This window comes from Notolepis coatsorum (genome assembly GCF_963971535.1).
Source record: "Notolepis coatsorum genome assembly, chromosome: 2".
Taxonomy (NCBI): Eukaryota; Metazoa; Chordata; class Actinopteri; order Aulopiformes; family Paralepididae; genus Notolepis; species Notolepis coatsorum.
Window position 1 is genome coordinate 190,932,724 of NC_140166.1, and position 22,500 is coordinate 190,955,223.

Genomic DNA, 22,500 nt, shown 5'->3' on the forward strand with positions numbered 1-22,500 from the left:
CCCAGCAGCTGCTTTTGTCTAAACAAGTGCTTTCTCTCTCTCTCTCTCTCTCTCTCTCTCTCTCTCTCTCACTCACTCACCCCTGCAGACAGACCTTTGAGCAGCGTGCAGTTGACTGCAGACTTGGGTATGTGTGGGTTCATCATAGTTTCCACTGAGACGAGGAAAACCTCCAGGACGCCTTTGAGAGTGAAGCTGATCCAGGAAGAGATGACCAGAGAGAGAGAGAGAGAGAGAGAGAGCAAGAGATGTGTGTGTGTGTTAAGGTGGTATTAGAACAGAGTGTGTGTCTGCTCTGCTGTGTGTTATAGTAGTAGTGTGTGTTAAGGCAGTATTAGAACAGAGTGTGTGTCTGCTCGGAAGACAGGGAGAGACACAAGAGATTCAGAGCAAGGGAGGCCTAATCTAAAGATACTTCTTGTTTGTTGGATTGTATGTTGATCATACAGGGTGGCAGGGTGATACAAAAATAGTTATGCCATAGCCTCATTTAGAATTGGATCAAAGGACAGATTCGGACCCAGAATAACCACTTTATACTTTATCCTGTATTTCACAGTCTCTTGAAATACCACGTCGACTTGCCTAAACATTCACATTCCATTCAAGTGTAAGTGGAGATAATTGTGTGCAAATGGGTCTAGTTACAAATGTCAGATAAGAAGTGTGAGTCAGACAGTATTAACGTCTGTTTTTACAATAAACGCCTGTGTATGCATGTGTGCACTTGTGTGCACTTGTGTGCAATTGTGTGTGTGTGTGCATGTGTGTGTGTGCGTGCGTGTGCATATGTGGTGTGTGTGTGCGTGTGCATATGTGTGTTTTTGTGTGCGTGTGTGTGTGTGTGTGTGTGTGTGTGTGTGTGTGCGTGCACATGTGTGTGTGCATGCCCTTAACAGTGTTTATTTAACTTGGGGGAAGCCCTGAGCTCATTGTTCATAAAGCTCCATATATGGTATTGTAAACACAGATCTTCCTAACTCCTCTGGAGTGTGTGTGTGTGTACGCACAAAAAATGAATGAACACAGGAAGACCCACTCTGGCAGGAAGTGGCGGCGGCTGCTGCCATGGTAACAAACTGAAACCATAAGCAGTGAGGAGAGGCTCGCCTTTCTCTCACTGTCTCTTTGACGTCATCTGGAGTACGGGAAGACTGAGAGCCAGCAGCTGCTGAGGACATTAAACAAACAGAAAGGGCCAGAGAACTTTCAAACGCTTACAGAGAATGATGATGAGAGCCTCACCAAATATTTTGACAGCATTGTCCTTTCAATAAAATCATTTGTTGGACCCATATGTTCAATATATAGCCAGCATGCTATCAAGGACACGGTTGTTTTCAAAAGCAGTTTTTGACTGCACTAGGAATAACAATAACAGTTTTGCAGGGGTTGTAAGTTATGAATATGGAAATGTTCTTTTGTATAAATACCAAGATAGGAGTAACCTCGCTATGCATTCTTTAAGCCTCGGCGTCATTGCCTGTTGTAGTGTGTGTGAGTCAGAGATGTTTTTCTACACTAACCATAGTTTGGTTAAATGCTTTCTTTCAACCGTGGATAAAGATAACTATATATATCTCAACCCAGCGAGCCAGATGTTAACAATGGTCAGCAGAGCTGTGAAAACAAGGGAATTGTCAGACTATATTTAGATATTCAAATGAGAAAATAATGGTTGAACTAAGCAATTATCACTTACCAGCCTTGAAAGAGTGTGGAAGTTGCTAATTGGGGCAGGAGAGTGTAGTCTCACCGTGTGCATGTATTAGCACCTCGCATAAATGCTAAAAGCACTTGTGACATGCTGTCAGATCTTTGGTTCATGGCTTAAATAAGTTATAGGCTTTGTGATGCCTGTGGGGCTGACAAGCTCTGCTATTTCTGCCACAATTCTCTGTGGGAGAGAATATTTATTGGATGGAATACATTTTCCCCTTTAATTCCCTTTTATTTTATATTTCATCAGAACTCATTTACAGTTTAAACATCAATTGTTTAAACACATTTCCTTTGCTTTTCACTCAAATACAAATTCTAAATCACGTGGTTGAAAAACTCAATTTGCATCATTGAGCACAGTTTGTTCACCTGGAAAAACTTGCCTTCAAAACGACACACAACCTAATTACCAATTAATTTCACTCACTTCTCACCTGTTTAAACTAAATTAGCAAAACACATTACGTAAAGGCCTCAGGTGACCTCTACTGTATTGGATAATATTTTAAATACACACAAATAAATAAACAAATACATACTTGTTTTGTTACCTTTTTGTATTTGTGCACTGATGTCATCATTATAGTACATCCCCCAATTTAAGTCTAAACATTTTCTTACAGTACTGTAGTGTTTTTCAGTGCAATTACTGTGTGTTTAGCCAAAATAGGTAACCGTTGTGTATGATCAGAACTCTAACAATAAGGTATACTGTATGTTTACAATATGACTCTGGGAAGCTGGGTTGTGAGTTTAGCCCAATTGGATCTCATTGGATAGACAGACATATTTTGGGACAAGAAATAACCTTGACTTTACAGTAGAAATGTAACAATTTCTAGACAATGTTATACATTTGAACATGCAACATGGCCTCATAAAGCCAAAACATGTATAAACAGTATATTGATGGTAGTGTATTACTGTAAATCTATCATACCAGTGTTTAATTGATGCTTTGTAAGATATATTAATATGATGACCCTGTGTGGGTCCTACTAACCTGTTAAGCTGTAGCCCTATTTTCAGAAATCTCGCCTAAAGGTACATGCCTAAGTAAATGGAAGATTGCTCCACTTCTACAAGGCCAACTAGCGTGTTCTTGGTATCTAGGGACATCTAGGGACCTGGGGGTATGTATCTCCAGTGTCAGAAATATTGTGTCTGTTACTAGGCTTGAGTAAATTGTAATGAAAAAAGGGAGAATATATATTATGATTTATTTTTGCATCTGTGCCGGTGAATAACACCATGTTACAATTGTGAGCAAACCGAGCGCGCTCACTGAGCTCATTCAGCACCTTCTTGAGATCAAGTGTAAAAAAAAATCTAAGCAAATGAATAAAGGGTCGAGTTACATGCCGATATGTGAGCCGTGCCCCAAAGTACGCACGAGTACACATTATCACCCCCGACTCCCGGGGCTCTAGCTCCGTCAATCATTTGGCGATCTCGAAAATCTTTACACAGGGTTGTAGCCAATGAGTGTGGCTTTCCAATGATACCCCATGATATGATAATTGGGGATCTACTACCTTAAGGCTTAACAGGCTAATCACCACAAAGTACCAGAAAATACCCCAAAGTACCCCAAAATACCCCAAAATACCCCAAAGTATACCCCAAAGTATACCCCAAATTACCCCAAAGTACCCCAAAATACCCCAAAGTATACCCCAAAATACCCCCAAAGTACCCCAAAATACGCCAAAGTATACCCCAAAATACCCCAAAGTATCACAAAATACCCCAAAGAACCTCAAAGTTCCCCAAAGTATACTTCAATGTACCACAAAATACTGGTAATGAGTCTGGCTGCCATTGCTATGTGAGTGCATGTGTGAATTGGTGAAGGAGAGGCAATTATAAAGCTCTTTGTGCAGGTAGGAAAGCACTATATATGTGCAGTCCATTTCCCATTCCCAAAGTACCACATATTTTCAAAACAAATGTTTATTTTAATATATTATAATCTCCAAATGTAATAACATCTGTATTGAACACTGAACAAATCAAATCTTTTTTCATTTTAAATTGTCAACAATAATTTCGGTTTGGAAACCTGGGAAAGTCTTCAGAGAATAGTGAATCATAGTTGTTGTCATCATCTTGTCTGAAATTGTTTACATTAACCATGTTGTCTTGGAGGTCAGGGTCATCCTTTTGTCATTGACTTTAATTGTTGTCTTAGTTGTATCATGGTTGTCTTCAGTGTTTGCACGTTTTCTGGTTGGAGGCCTTGGAAAGTCTTCTTCAATAGTGAAGGTATGTTCATGCATGCTCATAAGAGATTTGATTTAGTTTTTTAAATTTTTTTTACATGTTTAATTTTTGACACATAATGACACAGAATGTAATGTAATGACACAGTTAGAATGTCCTGTTATATATATCATACTGTCATCGCATCTCGCTCTATCTCCTAGCACCTACTGTGCTCATGAACAAACAATTTGCACCCATGCACATGACCAGGCCACGCCCCAGCGTCCTCCTAGAAGACGCCGGACATGGTCACACTCTACCTTCCTCTTTTTTTGTTTCCAACATGGACGCTGCAGTGCACTCCATGAACTAGTTGTTATGAAATGCTGAGAGAAATTACACAATGTTGGGTTTTCGCCGGAGATTCACCAGCCCCTGGAATCTTCTCGGCACATCCTAACAGCGCATCGGGCCTGTCCTGGGGTTTCCTCGTCTTGTGACAGCGGATCGAGGGACGTTGCGCAGCGGCTAGCTGTTGGGCTAGGTCGCGCACAGGTAGGGCCTGCGCTGCCAGGCATTAATGCTAGCATTTGTGATACTGCTTGTTGTCCCGTGAGACAGCCGAGTTGTGTATTGGCGCGAGGGGCAGGATATTTGGGAAAACATGGTCGTCATGACTCTGTTTTGGGTGTTTTCCCAGCTATCCTAGTGCGCGCGGTTAATGCTAATGCTACAATGCTGGGTCTCCGTTCTTGTTCCCCGCCGAGGGCTGTCTTTACTAAAAGGTCTTCCCTCCTCTTAACCATTCATGCTGACGGTCAATCGGTGTCTAATGTTGGGAGTTTTGACGGGGGCTTGTTTACCATTTCATGGGTGGATGGGCTGAGGCCTAGGGCTGGTGTGCTTTTTTGAATCCATGAATTGTGTGCGGGACTGGTGTTTCTCTCTGGTCTACATCCCCTTAACATTTGTGTGTATGGGCTAGCCCATTCTGCAGTGTGTTAGTGGAGTTTTCGTTCATTTATTCATTTACCCCTTCATGGGTGCACACCACAGTGGAGGTTGCTGCATTCCTACTAGTGAGGCAGTGCTTCACTAGTAGTAGTCTTTTGTTGCAGCCACCACTGGTGCTCCGTGCTTGTGAAGCAGGTGGCATCAGTCCTTTGCCTCTGACATGGTGGAACGGTGTCCCGCCCGGCCGACGCCATGAGGCGAGTCGGCCCGGCAGGTGGCTGGTGGGCTGTTAAGCCTATACCGCCACGGTATAGAATTAGCAGCGACTAGCAACATTGTTCGAATTGCTGTTTTTTCTGTCAAAAATGGTGTTGGGTGGTGGGGCCTTAGGGCCAGCCGACGTCGAAACATCGTGCAAGGTTTTGAGATTATTAGCTTTTGACCTAGCCGCAAGCTATAACCGCAGGGAGGGCTAGGATGCTGTCAACGCTTGTTTACAGACATCTTGGTTGGATCAGTCTCCCCTTGAGGAGGAGAGACGTTTTTTCCCTCCTCAGGGCTCCCCTCTCCGCAGAGGGACTTTGGTCTTTCCGCAGGAGCGTGGGCGGTATTTGACCTAGGCCCCACACCGCCTCACACCGCGCAGCCAGAGGTGAGGGCGCGGCCTCGCCAGCGGCTGTGGCGAGGCCCTCAACCAGCGGCCACGTTTCCCCCGCCTGAGGTACCCTGGACACAAAGAAAACAGGTGATCGCAAGGCCGACAGCCTTGGCGGCCGACAGCCTTGGCGGCCGAGGGATCGGCTACATTAGATGAGCATGCCCTAAAAAACCGTCGCGGTCTAGCTGTGTCTAGCTCGCTCTCTGGTCACTCCCCCCCCCAATAGCAGCGGGATAAGGGCTCTGATTGGTTTCCTTTGGCTGTGGGCCGCGTGCCTTCAATGAAGCGCAAGCGGCCCCACGTTTCGTTGCTGGCTAGGCCTGGGTCTGTCCGTGAGAATGTTGTGCTGTCAAGCGGCTCCCACGCCACACGTTCTTCTGCGTCTGTATTTGGTGAGCCTGGTGTTGTGTCTGTCAACAACAAAGGTTGTCAGTGGGGGAGCTTGAGGCCCTTGGGGTCGCAGCGCGAGTTCCCCCAGCCCTGCCCTCGCCAGGCCGGGTATCACGTTAGTGCCTCCCACGGCTGGAAGACCGGCGGTGGTCTGGCAGGCGCGCGTGATTTGGGTGGTAGTAATATCACTGCAGGGCTACGGTGTGTAGGAACCCACCCTATCGGGTAGTGTGGGGACCTCACGTCTTGCATGTCCAGCTGTAGAACAGTTCCTCAGCAATCCATGCCGGGGAGGTGTTCAGTGGGGGAGTTTTTGTCACCCAGTGTGATGTCAGCTTCCCCCGTATCAAACCGGCCCTTTCTGTCGGCGTCCCCCCTTGGGTGCGATTGCCTCGTTGGTAGTGTCAGGGTGCGGTATCCCAGCTCCACGAGATGCCCTGCTCGCGCGGTTGGCGAGTCCAGGGTTGGCAACGCACAGCGGGTGGGACCGGGACACCTATCTACGGTTTCTGGCGGACCAGCGCCAAGTGGCGGTGGGTGCGCTTGGGATTATCATCACATATGGCTACAGCAGTGCCATATGTCGAGGTGGATGGAGAGAACGCTGAGGCGGGGACTTGTGTTTACACAACCCCACCCGTTTTCAGGTTTGGTACAGACTCTATTGTCGGGGTCAACAGCAGTGACAGCTCTGGCCGACGAGATCCAATCTCTGTGGGCGAAGCAAGCCATCGTCGTGGTCCCAAAGGAGGACGCGATGCGTGGTGTTTCCTCCCGGTATTCTCTGGTGCCCGAGAAATGGGGGGGGGGGGGGTGTGTCAGACCCATACTGGACCTGTCCCATGGAAGGTTCGGAATGTTGACCGTCTCCCACCTGTTAGACGCTGTCAGGTGGGGGCCTGGTTCTCCTCCATAGACCTGTAGGATGCGTATTCGCATCCCGATCTTCCATCCTAGGGCTTACCTACGCTTCCTTTGCAGGGCTTAGCGTGCGAGTACCAGAGGCTGCCGTTCGGCTACTCTCTGGCTCCCCACATCTTCACCAAGTGCGTGGAGACCGAGCTGGGGCCTCTGCGTCGTCGGGGGTTACGAATTGTATTCTGCCCCGGACGACGTTCTGGTCCTTGGCCGGTCAGGGTAGATCGCCAGGTCTCATACCAGGCAGGTGGTGTCTCACCAGCCTGGGTTTTGCTGTAGACTGGAAGTAGAGTTCTCCTCTTCCCAGTCAACGGGTGGAGTACTTGGGCTTTTTCTAAGCTCAAGGTCTATATGGGCATCCCTCTTGGAGCGGCGACGAGTGGTTGGGTTCTCGGCGCGCTCGGGAGGTTCCGTCCTAGGACCGTTACGGCGCTGTCCGTGATGCGCCTGCTGCTGGGGTCCCTCTTGGCCTCCTCTTCATGAGGAGGATGCAGAGGTGGTTTTTTCCAGTAAGGAAATGGACCCGGTGTGAGACATATGGAAGCGGCTGAAGGTTCCCATGTCAGTACTGGGGGACCTCGTCTTCTGGGGAGGGTCTGGTGCCCTTACCTGCGGGGTCCCCATGGGCAGCAGGCTGTCACACGTCACAGTCTTCACCGATGCCTCCCTCATGGGATGGGGGGACGTGTCGGACCAACGCAGTAGGGGGTAGCTGCCATGCTGCCCGGTCTGCACTACATTCAATGTGTTGGGATTGAAGGCAGTCCTTCTGGTCCTCAAACGGCTCGACCACCTTGTGGTGGGCAAGCGTGTTTTGGTCAGGACAGACTACACGATGTCAGCGTCGTATATTGTCAGACAGGGAGGAGTGCGCTCCCCCCGTCTGCACCGGGCGGCGGTCGGGCTCTGGCTATGGGCGTTCTCCATCTGCTCTGCCTGAGGGCTCTCCACATCCCCGGCAGGGTGAATGTGGGTGCAGGTGTGATGTCGCGGGGCGGTCCTCACCCTGACGAGTGGGGACTACGTCCAGACATAGTCAGGCAGGTCTGGGACCGATTCCGTGGCCATCCGGGATTCGGTACGCTTTCCCCCCCTTACACCTGATAGCTCAGCTGTTGGGGCGGGTACGTCGGGAGCGCGGGACTTGGTCCTGGTCGTGCCGGGCCGGGGCTCAGCTGTGTGGTCCCCGGCCCTGATTCAGCTCTTGGTGGCCCCGCCGTGGCCTGTTCCGTGGTCACCGCGGGCCCTCTCTCAGGCACGCGGAACTCTGTTCTGCCTTCCTGTTCTGGGGCAGCCTCTAGGCTTGGCTGCTGGCAGTGTGAATCTGGTGGGGATGCGTCTGGGCTATTCTGTGGTTAACGCTATCCGGTACGCGCACGCTCCGTCCTCTACCGCGGCTTACGCTGGGGAGTGGCGTATGGTCGAGTGTGGGGGCGGAACGTTGTTCAGCCACCCTCTCGTGGGACGTTCCTGCTTGGCGCTCGGCGTCTCAAGCCGGTGGAACGTTCTCTGTCTCCGAGTTGGGACCTCCAACTGGTCCTGGGCCGGTTGTCGGAGACCCTGTTTGAGCCTCTTGAGCAGGCGCCATTGGAGCAGCTGTCTTCAAGACTGCGTTCCTGCTGGCCATCACCTCCGCTAAGCGTGTGGGTGAGCTGTGTGCTCTCTCGGTGCGGCCTGAGTGCCTGTCTATTCGTGCCAATAGAGGTGCGACTCTGAGGCCTAATCCAGTCTTCGTGCCAAAGAATATCCTGAGCTCTTTTCGCTCCAGGGATATTGTGATTCAGGCGTTTCATCCGCCTTCATCTGTCGTGTCCTGTCCGTGCTTTGGGGGTTTACCTCAGTCGGACGCAGGATCTCAGGGCTGCCGATCAACTTTTTGTTTGTTACGGTGGCCCTCGCGCTGGTAAGGCACTGTCCAAGCAGCGCCTGTCACATTGGTTGTGCGAGGGCATTGCCCTTTGCTACACATTGGCTGTACAGGTCCCCCCTGGGGGTGTCAGGGCGCACTCCACTCGTGGAGTGGTGGCCTCGGTGGAGGACATCTGTGCTGCAGCCTCCTGGTCCTCCCCGGGTCCCTTCGTTAAGTTTTACCTCATGGACATGACTGGGGGTTCTGTCTCCCAGGCGGTTCTGAGGTCTGGGGCCTCCCCTGCATCCCGCCAGTCGGCGGGCTAGCAGGGGTGTGTGGGTGTGTGCCACGGGGTGCTCTGTCACACGTGGTCCCGCCTGTACTGTGCGCTTTTAGGGGTTTCTGTTTCCCCTTTTTTCGCACTTCGGTGGAGTTGACTGCCTCCCCCCCTTCGTTAGGACGGGCGGGTGGACGGGACTCCCCTCCTCCCTGGTAGTGGGGCTTACGGGCCCTCAGGGGGTACACTTGTCGGGTCACACGTCTGCTCTGTCCCATATCTCATAATGGCAAGAGCGAGACGCGATGACAGTATGATAATATAACGAAAGGTTATCCCATAACCTAGTTATATGAATACTGGCAGAGCGTCTCGCTCTCAGCGCCCTGAGGTCCCTTGGTTGGGTTTTCAATGTTGGAAAAAAAAATTCTGAGGAAGGTAGAGTGTGACCATGTCCGGCGTCTTATAGGAGGACGCTGGGGCATGGCCTGGTCACGTGCATGGGTGCAAATTGTTTGTTCATGAGCACAGTAGGTGCTAGGAGATAAGAGTTATCTCATAATGGCAAGAGCGAGACGCTCTGCCAGTATTCATATAACTAGGTTATAGGATAACCTTTCGTTATGTTGTCATAATAATAATAATAATAATAATAATAATAATAACTTTATTTGTATAGCACTTTTCATACAGAGGTTGCAGTTCAAAGTGCTTCACAACAGTAAAAAATACAGGCATAAGCAGGCATAAAAAAGATAGACAGGTAGCAAGGTATGGCAAATCACAGTGTTTCACATTAGGATCTAGCATCCCAATAGGCTGTACTGTTGTCTCTTTTCTTCTGTCATTACTGGAATTTGTTCAAACATTTTATACTGTTCTGTTATTATTGTTGTTTTGTATACTGTTTGTTACAGATGTTAGTACATTTGGAGATTATAATATATTAAAATAAACATTTGTTTTGAAAATATGTGGTACTTTGGGAATGGGAAATGGACTGCACGTATATAGCGCTTTCCTACCTGCACAACGAGCTTTATAATTTCCTCTCCTTCACCAATTCACACATGCACTCACAAAGCAATGGCAGCCAGACTACAATTGGGAGCAATTTGGGGTTCAGGACACTTCGGCATGTGAACAGAAGGAACTGGGATTCAAACCACTGACCAAACCATTGACCATATGATCATTAGTTGACCTGCTCTACCTCTGAGCCAGTATTTTGTGGTACATTGAGGTATTGGTATACTTTGGGGAACTTTGAGGTTCTTTGGGGTATTTCGTGATACTTTGTGGTATTTTAGGGTATACTTTGGGGTACTTTGGGGTATACTTTGGGGTATTTTGGGGTACTTTGGGGTATACTTTGGGGTATTTTGGGGTACTTTGGGGTATTATGGGGTATACTTTGGGGTATTTTGGGGTATTTTGGGGTACATTGGGGTACTTTGGGGTATTTTGGGGTACTTTGGGGTATTTTGGGGTATACTTTGGGGTATTCAGGGGTATACTTTAGGGTATTTTGTGGTACTTTGGGGTATTTTGGGGTACTTTGGGGGTATTTTATGGTACTTTGTGGTGATTAATAGGACCCCTGTGTGTATCATTTTGCTGAAAATAATCAGTTTTGAGAAGAAAGAACGTGGTTTTGAAAAAGAAAGAGCAGGCGGTTTTGAGAAGAAAGAACATGGTTTTGAGAAGAAAGAACATGGTTTTGAGAAGAAATAACGTGGTTTTGAGAAGAAAGAACATGGTTTTGAGAAGAAATAACATGGTTTTGAGAAGAAAGAACATGGTTTTGAGAATAAATAACATGGTTTTGAGAAGAAAGAACATAGTTTTGAGAAGAAAGAACGTAAGGTTATGTATATAACCAAGTTCTATGAATTCTGGTGACGCTCAGCGTCAGTCTGCACTAAATCACCGGGGAAAACCAGGCAGCAGGCTGTAGACCCGAGCCTGGAGCACTGCGGACGAGACAGACGCCAAAGGGGTCAACTGAAAACAGCACCCCGGCCGAAGGGGCGTATGCTGGCATTGTTGCGCACCCTTGACGAAGCCTCCATAAAAAAAAACCCACCCAGAGGAGTCGAGGCAGAGAAGGCTGACACGATTGGCAGACATCATGAACATGCAGGGGCACACTCAACCGGGTAACCCGGGAGTTGACTCTGCTCCAACACACCAGGGAATCAACCACCCTCTCGGTACACAGACGGTGGTTGTTCCTATAACCCCTCAAGGAAAAAACTCCAAAACACACCTGCGGGTATACACCAGCTATACCGCAGTACAAGTGTTTCAGTTTCCAAAAAAGGGTTATCCCAGGCCTACGGTTTCAACGAAACATTACTTCGGACCGGGCCCGGCGGCTTGGGAAGCACACAGGGTTACCAGAGGAGGTCCAGAAGACCACCCCAACAGCCCCCTCTTCGCCATGCGTGAGAGAGGAGCGAAAGAAAGGAGAACCAGTCCCTTATGATAATGCCAGGTACAATGTGTACCCAACAAAGGGTCTCCATAACGCCTAACCCTGTGACACCCGGGCCGACCCGGCATTTTTCCCCCCGAAAAAAGCACAAGTCCCTCAGGGTACCAGAACAGCAGGGGTTAACGGACAACGGGTTAACTGACCTGGACCAGCGCGACCAGAACCAGTCCTGTGCCCTAACCACGCCGACATGCCCACTCCAGGAGAGGGGGTAGGTATGCGTGTCGATCTAAAACATGAAAAGAGGGCGCCACCCAGACGGTCCCAATCGTACCGCGCTCAGTGGCCCACCCCAAGGGCGTGAGACCCCTCTACCTATGTTCTGATCTATTCCGTTAACATCCCCCAGATATGAATGAGAATCCGTCGAGACCCAGTAACAGGCTCTCGGAAGAGGAAAAAAATCCCCCATCCCAGTTGCCCTATAAAATCGCTGTTTTAATAACGAACAACCAAGGCGTACTAGCCTCCTGCATGATTCTCAACAGAAACACCCCGAGCCAGCACTATGTATGCGTCGAGACCCAACACATCAATGGATAGTCTAACCAGACACCAACATTGGTCCTTCAAGTCGCCTGGGAGAACGACAAGAAGTTTGTCGTGCTTCATATTCTCCACTCTTTTTTATTATTAAAAAAGAAAGAAACACCGACTGACATGAATCCCATGTGACGCAGCCGAGGGTAATTTTTTTTTACATTTTTACATCCCATCACCCTCACCACAGAGGAGAGATGGGACTCCTCAGAGAGACTTCCCACGTGAGCCATAGATTGAAAAGTCACGGTAACATTGAGTCATGTGACCAACCGACTCAAGTTACACGTATATCGAGCGTAGTAGAACAGTAAGTTCTTACGCTCTGCCCCGACAACTTGACAACAACAGACCCTACATACAGGTCTAAAACTCACGGAAGCCGTCGTCCAATAGAAACGTGCCTAGTGACGTTTGCTATGACGGGGGGAAACCCAAGACTCAACCGCCTGTGATAGGTGCAGAGTCTGGGAACCCCCCCCGTGCCAAGCTGCCTAACAGCTTGGCCCTGACCGAATGAAAAGAGAGTCCAATAACCCCCTGACCAATCAGAAGAGGGAAGGAAGGGTTTATCCGGTACCCCCTCGCAAGCCCAACCCTTGCATACGACAACAACAACAGCCATATGATACCTTCAGTAGCAATGTTGTAAGATACAGAAAATCTGATAGAGAGAGAGAGCGGCTGAGCCACGGTACGTTTTCATACGAGCATTACTGCAAACCAACACAATAGTGTTGCAGCTCAATATCACTGTTTAAGCAACAGAGCACACAACTAACCTCTACCTTTATGTGAAGATTCAGGTCAAGGAGGGACTCTTTATTTCTTTCAACAAAATCATAGTAGGGCCGGGAAGGGAACAGGGGGGGACCACAGAGGAAAAAAGTCAATTAGTTTTAGCGACGCCTGCCACGCGCCGCTCGGGATTTGCCACCCCGTGGAGCCCCGGAGGGACGGTAAACGATCGCCGGCTGGTCACGACGATCCCTACCGTCACCTCCGGGCATAGATGGGCCGGCTGCAGTGGCGGAGGCGCCCTCTCTCCTCCTGGCCTTCTTCGCCGAAGGTCCAGCAGTGGCGGTGGTAGCAGCGGCGGCCACGGCGGAGGAACCTCGACGATGCGGCGGCCGTCTGACTCCACCGGCAACATCGGGCGGGGGGAAATGAGGCTGGAGCACGGAGCGCTCCTCCTGCATCTCCCTGCAGGTTGAGGTCATCAGCTGCAGTGCCGACCCGAATAGTCCAGCATCGGAGAGGGGTGCCGTCAGAAGTGGAGTCCTCTTCTTCTCCGGCACACGCGCCTGCTCCAGCCAAAGGTGGCGCTGGATTAGAGTGGCCAGGGCATGCACTTTCCCAGCAGCTATAGCCTGCGGCTGAATCAGAGCAGGATGGCTCCTGCCGCCTGGGCGAGCTGATCATGCTGTAAATCAGTCAGCTCCGTGCCGCCCGTCAGTATCCCGGACATGAATCTCGCCAGCTGCGCGATGTTGGAAGTGGCAGCCAGAGATTGCGTCGCGGAGATAAATGACTGGTCACTCCAGTAAGCCAACCGCCTCGCCGATTTCCCTTGAGGAACCGGCTTCAGTAACGGCTCCCACACCACCTCAGGACAAAGGAGCGCTGCCATCGGCCTATCAAGCCGAGGCACGCCCTCCTTCATGCCTTCTACCAAACCCACCACCCTTGTGACTTGCACATAGGCGGTAGTAAGGCCCATGATGTGGGAGATCACCTGTCCCTGACGGACGTAGGCCTCCATTGAAGGGAAAAATGGGCAGACAACGTCCACCCCTCTCACCGGGCGACGTTGCCATAGATGACCTATGAGATCGTCAGGGATAGGAACAGGCAGTGGCTGCGGCAGCGGCACGCCGTTTGCGACTGCCGCCGCCGCCATGAGCTCAGGGAACAAAGCACGCAGTTCCCCCTGCATACTTTCCCCCTCCGAGCCCGCGTCCCTCACATGCAGCAGACTACTGGTTAAGGAGCCACATTCTGATGTGGCTAATAGCAGGGCATCCCACCGCCGAGTCGGAGGTTCTAACCCAACATCTGCGGACGAGGAACCCCAAGGAGACATCTCACCCCCCTCCAGTGTTACCTGGACGGGCGGGAGACATGTCTGCACCGGGCCTTCGAACAAGAACCCGTCCGCCTCTATCATGTAGTGCTCTGTTTCCATTGGCCATGTAGAGTCAGACGCATCCTCATCCGGCTCCAGCAACTCACCAAAACCAGGCCGTTCGCGTCTGCAAGCCACCATCTTGCGACGGGAGCGAGCTGACGCAAAAAGTTTGCGTCTCAAATCCCCTGCAACCAAAGGCGCCGGCCGCCCAACAGCGGACGACTCCCCGGAAGCAGAGGAACCAGAGCCAGAACCAGGCCATCCCACAGGAGACGGCGCTGGTGCACCAGCTCCTTGGAGAGGCAAACTACCCATCGGACGCCTACCGGGCGTGGCTGCTGACCACGAGAGAGGCCTCAACCCCGCTCCAAGACGTACGACAGAGGCGGCAATGGAGAACCGCTGGTGAAGGGTGGCGTTGCGAGCACGACCCTCCGAGGTAAACATTATGACTTTTTTAAAATATATGAGAAAAGAAAAAAGCAAGAAAAAATGTAAACACGTATCAACTTTCTTCAACTAAACAACCTCGTCAAGTGTGGGTATCTACCGAAGGCACTTCCTTGTGGTGAAAGTGAAGAAGGAGGCGAGTAGGTGACCACACACCTGTTTATGAAGGTAAGCGGATAGGGGTGTGGCCAGACGAATGTTGGTAGGTAAAGGTACATTGTGGAATTTTTTATTCAGTGCATGTGCACGAAGTGAGGTTAGTGCAGACTGACGTTGAGCGGAGGCCAGAATGAAATAGAACATGGTTTTGAGAAGAAAGAACATGGTTTTGAGAAGAAAGAACATAGTTTTGAGAAGAAATAACATGGTTTTGGGAAGAAAGAACGTGGTTTTGAGAAGAAAGAACATAGTTTTGAGAATAAATAACATGGTTTTGAGAAGAAAGAACATAGTTTTGAGAAGAAACAACATGGTTTTGAGAAGAAACAACATGGTTTTGAGAAGAAAGAACATAGTTTTGAGAAGAAATTATGTGGTTTTGAGAAGAAACAACATGGTTTTGAGAAGAAAGAACATAGTTTTGACAAGAAAGAACATGGTTTTGAGAAGAAAGAACATGGTTTTGAGAAGAAAGAACATGGTTTTGAGAAGTAAGAATGTGGTTTTGAGTGCAGTGTTTCTTATCTTCTTGTTTGATAAAATTGTTAACTCAGTCAGTTTTGTGTTTACAGTTTTGAGTACATTTATTCAATTATTTTGTCTTGACACAGCATGACACAAATCCTGAACAAATACTGCAGTTCACTCACAGTAATTTTCTAATTAGTTTACGTAACTGAAAAACAACAGCAAAGCTGCAAAAGAAAGTGTCCCTTGCTCTGACCGGATCATCATCATCAAACCTTTATTTAGAACCCATTGAGTCGTAGACGTGTCAATGCTAGACACATTCCGAGTCCTGGCATCCTGGGCCCCAAGGTGCTGCTCCCTCTTGTCCAGCCTTGCCTCTCCCTGACCCCTCTACCCCCCCACTGCCTAATTAAAAACGCTGCATCCATACCACCTCATCCAGCTCCAGCCCCACAACAATCCCTCCCTCATTATGCAGCTTCAACCATGGTAATTAGGCTTTGCTGCTTAATGCTGATGAGCCCGCCGGTTCTGCTGTGTGTCTTAAAATCGAGGTTTAAAGGTGGGGTTCAGACTTCGTTTGGCCCTCGAGGCTAAATCCACAGACTATGAACCTCTTAAAAATGGGGGCTGTTAAGGGGGGGGGGGGTGAGGTTGTGGTGGGGGGTGGGGGTGAATGAGGTGGAGGGAGAGGGTAGGAGTATAGGGACTGATAGTGAATAATGGCACGTGTAGAGGAGGGGGAGTGTTGGTGTTCTTAGGATATGGTACAAGGAGGTGTGTTGGAGTGTGCACATATGTGTGTGTGTATGTGTGCAGTGTGTGTGTGGGGGGGGGGGGGGGGGGGGGGTCGGTTAACTCTAAGCCACCCACAATGAGCCTTTCTATAATGCCCTCCAAAGCTTTCAGTGTGTAGTGTACATTATGTGTGTGCGTGCAGGAGGGTAACTGGTTTGGGTTACACACATGCACACATACACACACGCTCACACACACACACACACACACACACACACACACTCACACACACACACACACACACACACACACACACACACACACACACACACACACACACACACACACACATGCACATGCACACACAGACAACACACTCGGGGACACACACACAACACACACAGACAGACAGACACACACAGACAACACACTCGGACCCACACACACGCGCGCGCGCGCAGGTTTGTGATACCCACTTGCCCCTCACCCACCAACATCTGCACGTCTGGTTATTTGCCCCTATAATCATCTAGACAGATTTGTTCCACCCTTCCAACCCCCCACCCCTCCCTCCTCTCCTCCCTCAGCCCCCTCTAGTTGAAAGACGAGAGACAGGTGCTGGTGCCTCCTGGGTTTCAGGCTCCCCTCTTCCACTCATTTGCCCCCCGCCACCCCTATCCAATCACACACACACACACACACACACACACACACACACACACACACACACACACACACACACACACACTCACACTCACACTCACACTCACACACGCACACACTGGGGATGGAACCCCACCAATAGTATGTGGTGTCAATGTATTCTTGTGTCTGTCAGTGGTTATGATTTATGATCACAAAGCTCACAGAGGAGCCATATGCTGAAACATCTGTGTCTCCAGCAGTCAGCAGGCAGCACGTGTGGTACTATAGGGTGTCAGCGCTCTCCTTGCCAAATCACTGGAGCCACGTCATCCCCCATCTGTTTGGCCAACGGGTAGTCAAAGGGCTAGGGCTATAGGTCCCGGAGTCTAGAAGACTTCTAACGGTGATGTTTACCGCTAGGATCACTCTACTGTAGCTGCTAGTCCCGCTCATTCATCCTTTATTATTCTATGATCAGTCTGATCTTTGATTCACATTGAAGTTTAGATAACTGTAAACAAGCAGGTGAAGACATTACTCCCATCCCCAGGTATTGCAGTGTGAATCGGGGACACGTCAGTGCTATAACAGAGAGACTGTGATTGACAGATCTACTTGCCCATCCAGGAGATACCACTGGGTGTGATCCAATTGGGATCAGTGGATCAGCCAGGACCCCCCCCCCCCCACCCCCGCTGTGCTGTTTGTCCGCCCCGAACAGTGTGTGGCCTCTGTTACAGGATCAATAGGGATTTTGTCCGTGTGTTTTGTTGCCAATTCTATCTCTATGTGTATGTTTCCATCTGTGTCGGTTTTAAAAGGAGGTGGGGGGTGGGGGTGGGGCTCCTCTGGATCAGTGACTGATGGGGTGGCTGGGCCCCCGTGTGTTGGGGGCCCAGGGGAGCAGCGCTGTATTGGCGGGCTCCGCAGAGAAGCTACCCCCCCCCCCCCGCCCCCCCATCGATCCCACCATGTCAATTAGACAGACTCAAATAAATGTGCCCTTAACCTCGGCAGGCCGGCCGTATGCAGAACGTCCCGTGTAAACGACACCCCCGCCTCAGCCCCCGTGTCACCGGAGCCGGGCCGATACCAAGGGCCTTATGTGTGTATGGGGGGGGGGGGGGGGGGGGGGGGGGGGGGGGTTGGAATTGACCGAGAGCTTTTCCGCTCAGCAGATTGTTTTTCGCTTTGACCCCACAGCCTTCGCCGGCGAGCCTGTTTGCCCGCGAGTCTGTTGTTCGACACAGCCAGACGTGATGTACGTGAGTTATGACTTTGACTGTCGGGGCTGGTTTCTGTGAGAGGAGCCCTTCATCTCGTTTTAAACTGCATGAACGGATGCCTTTATACTGGGGCTTGTTTTTTTGTTTGTGGGGGAAAAGAGAAAGAAAGCCTCTATCTCAGGCAATGACTTGAGATGGTTGCTGGTAAATAGGTTATTTTCTTAAGAAGAAGAAACACTGGAAGGTTTCAGAGTATCTGACATCAAGGCCACCTAATCATCCCTCCCCCTTAATTGGCTGATATCAATCCCTGTCTTCTGAGCCGTTCAGCCATTGTGTAGTGTGATGTGTGCCTGGTGCCAGTGTATGGCAGCCATTGAGCCTGCGTAGCCCAAGGTTGGGTGCTACCAGTGGTGGTGATGGAGACACTTTCCACCCTACATTGTGGGGAGCGCTTTGAGTGTCTAGAAAAGCGCTATATAAATGTAATGAATTATTATTATTATTATTATTATTATTATTATTATTATTATTATTATTATTATTATTATTATTATTATTATTATTATTATTATTATTATTATTATTATTATTATTATTATTATTATTATTATTATTATTATTATTATTATTATTATTATTATTATTATTATTATTATTATTATTATTATTATTATTATTATTATTATTATTATTATTATTATTATTATTATTATTATTATTATTATTATTAATTATTATTATTATTATTCATTCATTCATCACAGAGGAGTTCCTGCTAACTAGTGAAATCCCAACGATAACGATAACGCTCATTGGCCGCATCGTCCTGTTTTGTGTTACACTAAACATCATGATAGCAGCCAACATTTTACTAACCCATTGCATTTGTTTATTTTCCTTCATTCTAGTGTCACTCACAATACAGGAGGAGCATGTGTGTCACACAATCCTGTGTGCATAGATTTGAATATTCACATGCTATATGAAGCAGCGTTATTGTCAATACATGTTCGAAAAGCAAAATCACAGCTATTCTAATCACACACACACACACACACACACACACACACACACTCTTGAGGAGCCAGACCCAAGACTATAAAATTGACTGTGTCCAAACAAGCCGGCCATTATGGAGATAGATGTGGGGGTGAAGCCTCTTGGAGGTAATGATAGGGAGAAGTGGGTGACCCCCTGGCTGGAGGTGATAAACTGATACTACTCTCTCTCTCTCTCTCTCTCTCTCTCTCTCTCTCTCTCTCTCTCTCTCTCTCTCTCTCTCTCTCTCTCTCTCTCTCACTCTCTCTCACTCCATCACCTCTCTCCTCCCAGTTCTACTACTCCTCCCTCTGCTCCACATGCACTCCTCTCTACCATCGCCCTTTCATCCCGGACCTAAACCCAGATCCTTGTGCCTTCCTCATCCCCCCGGCGGACACCCCTCTGAGAGGCTGCAGCCCTCCCTCCTCAAACCGGCCTCCCCTCCAACATCCCCCGCCCCTCCCTCCACCTCCTTCTGTGCTGATCATTAGGATTTACTGTGCACTCGTCCACAGATCGCAGCCGGCCGCACACGCCCCTCTGGGTCGATCCAGGTCGAATTCAATTTGTAAGATATTATGTATTGATCTGTGTGCTCTGCTCTGCCCCTACCCCCTCCCCAGCCCCGCACACACACACACACCTTCCACAGTCAGGAGCTCCTTGACCCGCATGCACGACTCCCCGGATCATCATCATCATCACAAGAGTGCAGCAGTCTGAGCAGCTATTAAGGTCAGCGGCCTTAGGCCTTTAGAGTCCGTCTGCCTTTAGATCTTCTGTTGTAGCACTTCAGCGGAACGGCAATGCCGCTAGGCCAAAATTATGTTCAAAAGTGTCGCAGCTGTTGGGGGCAAAAAGAAATTCTAGTGCACAAAATATCACGTGTCGCTGATGACAATGTAGTTAGGGGGGTATAGCTGGATCTGTTGTTGATGAGTTAAAATGGCTATGCTACATCGGTCCTCTATCTCCCTCGCAGTGTTTAAGGTTATGCTATTCTTATATAGCCGCCTACAATAACGTGTTGAGAAATGCCTGCGCAAAGCAGATGGAGGATTTTATTCTCTCCACGAAATAGGCACTTTTATGATCATTGTAATTCCTTTATGTGTCTTTATTTTCACCCACGTGTCCACATGGAGAGGAGACAACCAGACCTCCCAGCACTCCCATCCAAGAGTCACAGAGTGCCATTTACACCCCGCCGACGGGCCCTAAATCTCTCTGATCAATACTTCTCCCTGAGGCTCTCCATCAAACCCGCGAGTAAATAATTCAAATGAGATAGTTAAGCCCTTTGGAATATAAAATGTGGAAAAATTCCTCATTGTGAGCTGGACGTGCTGTTTACGGGCAAACCATTTATTGTGGTCTCCTGGTACTGGGGGAGTGGGACGGGGGGTAGGGGTGGGCTCTATAAATTTGCAGGTTAAATCAATGACTGGCCTGACAGGATGAATTGAGATTTGAAAAGCTTTTATGACTTTCCTATTACATTTACATCAAATATTCAGGAGCTCCAAATCACTTTGCTATTAAGCAGATCCCTGTTTTACTGCGTTGTCAAAACAAAATGACAACTACTTCCATACCGTATCCATACCGCGCGACGGTAATTCCTCACACACAAATTCTACCTCCAACGCGATACGGCACTTTGACAAACGAGTGTGACTTATAAACACGTGAACGGAGGTCTCACATGGTCGGTGCAGATAAGAGAAACGAGGTCACGTTCCTAACGGGGGAGAGAGAGAGAGTGCAGAGCGGAGGTGAGTGATGACAGTGACATTTCACAAACTAGGCTAATTCCCCTGAACATTTGTGAAGGGCATGTTCACATTTCACATTATTGCATCACGGCGGTGATCATATTCTGAGAAGATCTGAGCACTGCTTCTCTCTCTCTCTCTCTCTCTCTCTCTCTCTCTCTCTCTCTCTCTCTCTCTCTCTCTCGCGCTCTCTCTCTCTCATATCTCTGATGGTTTTCTTCTTGTGCGCAAACACGAAAAAACAGACACTGCGTTAACATTTCAAGCTATTGAATGAAAGGAAGACACGTGTGAGCTAGAAAGCTTTAAACATGAAATGTATCTTGAATCTTTGTCTCTGCAGCTTACCGCCACTTAACCAGGGGCGGGGCTAGGGGGTGGCTATTTGGGCTTAAGCCCCGAATGTTTACTGAAAAGCCCCGAATCTATTAAAAAAATAAAAATAAAAGATATTATAAATTTTTTTTTTCTTTTTTTTTTGACAATTAATCATTGTTATATGAAAATATGTTTGCACCAGATTTAGCAGAAGCTCATTTCTATCTGTAGTCTATCCAGCTGCTAACTGTATTTGAGTGAGTTAAGTCTTGGTGTTATGGTAGACTCAGACCTAAGCTTTAAATCACAATCAACAAGTTGACAAAAACATAATTCTTCCACCTTAGAAACATAGCTAAAGTACGGCCATTTATAAATCAAAAGGATGCTGAAAACCAGATCCATGCCTTTATCTCAAGCCGACTCGACTACTGTAATGCACTCCTTACCGGCCTCCCGAAAAAATACGATGATAACTATTTTATTGCAATGCACTATTGCATTATTTTATTCTATTTTACTAATTCTAATTCTAATACTAATTTACTATTCTATTTTATCGAGTTAACCCTAGATCTTAGATCCTAATATGAAAAAAGATGTGATTTAATGTTCTATGTCTTACCTTGACTTTGTCTATTTTACTGCTATCTATTTTATGCTTTATGTCTGCACTTTATGCATTGCTCTTGATCTGCCAATGTTGTGCTCATTTTATGCCTGTCTTTTTGTACTGCTGTGAAGCACTTTGAGCTGCAATTCTTGTATGAAAGGTGCTATACAAACACAGTTATTATTATTATTATTATTATTATTATTATTATTATTATTATTATTATTATTATTATTATTATTATTATTATTATTATTATTATTATTATTATTATTATTATTATTATTATTATTATTATTATTATTATTATTATTATTATTATTATTATTATTATTATTATTATTATTATTATTATTATTATAGTTTGCTTCATTAATTAAAGGGTGTGAATTTAAGTGTTCTATAGTGCCTTTTGTCCGCTTTAAGGTGGTGGTATAAGTTAAAGGTTGTGGTGTCGAAGTAAAAAAAATCCGTGCCTGCTCACGCGGGCACCTATCTGGGCTAAGCCCCGGATTTCCTACAATCCTAAATCCGCCCCTGCCACTTGCAGTTGTCTCTATGAAAGAGAACACATGGGGCTTTGTGTATTGCGTCTGTACTCTGCACATATGTGTGGATGTCCATGCATGTATGTGTGTGCGCGTGTGTGTGAGCGTGTATTTGTGACAAAGACAAGGGCAGAGGGAGAATGAGAGAAGGGGAGGAGGAGAGAGAGAAATAGAGAGGTAGAGAGAGGGAGAGAGAGAGAGAGATTTGATTGAACATTTTATTAACAGATTGCAGAATGGGTACAATACAGTACGGCTCAATACACACAATTGTTAAGGGGATGCAGACCAGAGAAAGACTTTCGAAGAGGAAGAGGAGGAGGAGGGCATTGTGGAGTTTCCTTGCTGGTCTCCTGTGACGGCAGGGTGGGAATC